The sequence below is a fragment of the Dendrobates tinctorius genome, unplaced genomic scaffold, assembly GCF_039654945.1.
Source record: "Dendrobates tinctorius isolate UK_male_01 unplaced genomic scaffold, ASM3965494v1 ptg000028l, whole genome shotgun sequence".
Classification (NCBI taxonomy): domain Eukaryota; kingdom Metazoa; phylum Chordata; class Amphibia; order Anura; family Dendrobatidae; genus Dendrobates; species Dendrobates tinctorius.
The window spans coordinates 46,183,742-46,187,284 of record NW_027361696.1 but is presented as its reverse complement, the minus strand read 5'-3'; positions in this window follow the sequence as shown (position 1 = coordinate 46,187,284).

Here is a 3,543-nt window from a genome sequence, read left to right as displayed (position 1 = left end):
TGTAGGAAGCACTTCGCCCAGCGCTCAAGGAATATCGATACAGCCTCCGGAGCAGAGTCTTGAGATTCGATTCCTTCGTCACAAGATTTTTTATTTTTTTTACCCTTCCAAAAGCCGTCATTATTTTTTTGAAAAAAAAAAAAAAATCTTAATGCAATGATATGGTAAGAAAAAAAGATTAGGCAAAGGTTGATGTTTTTTTTCAGACCACCCAAAAAAGAAACTCCTTAAAAATCTTTTACTACTGATAGCCTCAGGCGATGTTGTCATGATGTTTTTGGGGAATTTTTTTTTTTTTTTTTTTTTTAGAAGATCCACTCCACAGAAACTCTTGAAATTCTGGAAATTCACGTGACTTTTTTTTTAAACGGGCATTTTAAAAGGTTTTTCCTGAATAGGTTTAGAAACAAAAAAAAGCCTCTTGGGTGGGGTGGAGGGAATTCAATGTCGCCTCTTTCCATGTGAAAAAACATGTCGTTTTTGTATCCCTGTGGCCGAGCTTCAATGGAGATGGTGATTTCTTCTATATACAGCGATGTTGTGGTACCGCTGTATATAATGGCACAAGGGAACGGACGATCGCAGCTTCAAGTCCCCTAAGGGGACTAACAAGAAAAGTGAAAAAATAAAAAAAGGTCTAAAAAGTGTGAAAAAAAATAAAATAAATAACAGTTAAAGTCACCCCCATTAAAAATAATACAAAAAATTGAATTATCGCCGCGTTCAGAAAAGTCAGATCTATCAAAGTAAAAAAAATAATTAACTCGATTAGGTAAACATCGTAAACAAAAAAAAAATTCTAGGACGCCAAAATTAATTTTTTTGGAGGCTGCCGCACCACAAAAAGCAATCAAAACGTCACATCTATCCCATAATAGTATAAATAAAAACATTGTCTTGTCCTGCAAAAAAATAAGCCATCACAAAGTTCCATTGACTGAAAAATGAAAACGTTACGGATCTCGGAATATGGCGATACGGCCCCCAATTTTTTTTTTCAACTTTTGATTTCTTTTTCGCCACTAAAATACTAAAAAAAAAACTGGACATGTTTGGTGTCGCTGTAATTAGAAGATGTTTCAGGAAACTGTTGGGGCAGGGGTTCAAAAAAGTGTTTTCTGTGTCATTTTTTCGGTAATTTTCTGATTATTTTACCTCAATTTTTTTTTTGGGAGAAATTTTTTCATTCTTTTTTTTTCTAATTCCATCGAATAATGAAGAAACAACAAGTTTTCTTAAGCAAAAATTATGAGAAAATTCTCCAAAAGACGTCCATGCCAGTGTTCGTGTTTTGCTATCCATAGTAATGCTGAAGCAGCTTCAGGTCCCCTAAGAGGACTATTAAAAAGTGAAGAAAACAAGTTTTCTTCAAGAACGTTGAAAAACCACCCCCATAAAAGTTGCCCTCTTAAAAACGAAAAAAAAATATAAAATATACATATTTGGTATGGTTGTGTTCAGAAACGCACGATCTGTCAAAACATAAAATAAATTAATCTGATCGGTAAACGGGCAATGAGAAAATTAAATCAAAACGCCAGAATTACGTTTTTTTGGGCAGCTGCAACATTGCAATAAAATGCAATAAAAGGCGATCAAAACATCATATCTACCCCAAAATGGTATCAGTAGAAAGATCAGCTTGGTGCACAAAAAATAAGCCATCACTCAGCCCCAGATCATGAAAAACCAAAAAGTTACAGCTCTCGGAAAATGACAACATAAGTAAATTTTAGTTAAATTTCTTTTTTTCCCCAAATTTCTGAATTTTTGTCATCACTTAAAAAAAAAAAAAAAACTATGCATCTTTGGTATCTGCGCACTCATACTGACCTGGAGAATCACATTGCCAGGTCAGTTTTACCGTATAGCGAACACGGTAAAGGAAAAAACCAAAAAAAATTTTGGAATTGCACTTTTTTTTTTGCAGTTTCGACGTACTTGGAATTTTTTTTCCCACTTTCCAGTGCATCACGTTATAATGGGAACGATGTTATTCGAGGGCTCAACTCGTCCTGCCAAAAAAGAAGCCCTCATACAGCTATGGGGACGTAAAAATAAAAAAGTTATGACTCTTGGAAGAAGGGAGGAAAAACCAGAATGTCGGGGAAAAAACAGGCAACACTGTGGTGATATATGGGTGTCTTGCGTCTGCTACCCGTTTTTTCACAGACCCATAGATCTGCAATGACAAGTTTGATCCTCAAATAGAATAAAAAACAACATTTGGTGCAATAGTTGTGGTTTTATTAGTCTGGGCTCCCTCTAGTGGTCACTTCTGGAAATGTTTTATGTAGCAGTATTGTTGGCACAAACATTTCATTGTCTGTCAGATCTGACTAATGTGCTGCTTGTGACTCATCCAGGACACACAGAAGTTTGCACTTGGAATTCAACATCGTGAGAAATATTGTAAGAAACAAGCGGTATTGTGGAGTCCTGTTACTTGTTTTCAGGCTCCCCCCTAGTGGCCATCAGTGGAAAATTCTATTAAGCTTCACCTTGGACTTTCCAAAGAACGTCTGATTTTCTCATATTTGGAGAAATTTAGAAAAAAAAACAAAAACCTTTCTCCACCTTCTCCATTCCGACAGTCCATGAAAATCAGACCGCACTTGGATGTCATGCGAATGCGGTCCAGCTTTTTTCACGGAACCATTGACTTGCATTGCTGATATTGATCAGACTTTTGGATCAAAATCAGACATGTCTCCAACATTTTCTGCAGACCACTCAGTGAATGGTAAAAATCGGACATGTGATTGACCCCACAGACTTTCACAGGATGTCTGAATGATCCATAAAAGTGCAGCTACTTTTCATTTGAGCACATTCCTTATTTTTGCCTCATTCCAAGATCCATACCTTTCCTCTTTTTCCTATCCCATCAATGTACGAAGGAGAAGTTGTAGTTTTCAATGACGCCAATCACTTTACCATATAATGTGCTGAAAAATGGGAAAAAAATTCCAAGTGCAGTAAAATGGTGAGAAAAAACCCTGTAAATGCCGCTGTCAATCTCTGTACCAGGCACCTATCTGCGGCTCAGGGTGTGGACGCAGACAGAAAACGGCCCCTGAGCAAAAACAATATATGGGCCCTTTGCAATAGCTCATCAGGGCCGGCTCATGGTTTTCGTTGGCCAAAAGTCTCAGGAGTCCCCTTTAAGTATTATGTGCACCACATAGTCCTACATCACGTATTATAGGTACCACATAGTCCTCCATACCGTATTATAGGCACTACATAGTCTTCCATAGAGTATTATGAGCACCACATAGTGCTCCATACAGTATAATGGGCCATATATAAAGCTCTATAAAGTATAATGGACCCCATATGCTCGATACAGTATAATGGGCCCCATATATTGCTCCATACAGTGTAATGTGTCCCATATATTGCTCCATACAGTATAATGGGCCCCATATATTGCTCCATACAGTATAATGCATCCCATATATTGTTCCATACAGTATAATTGGCCCCATATATTGCTCCATACAGTATAACGAGCCCCATATATTGCTCCATACAGTATAA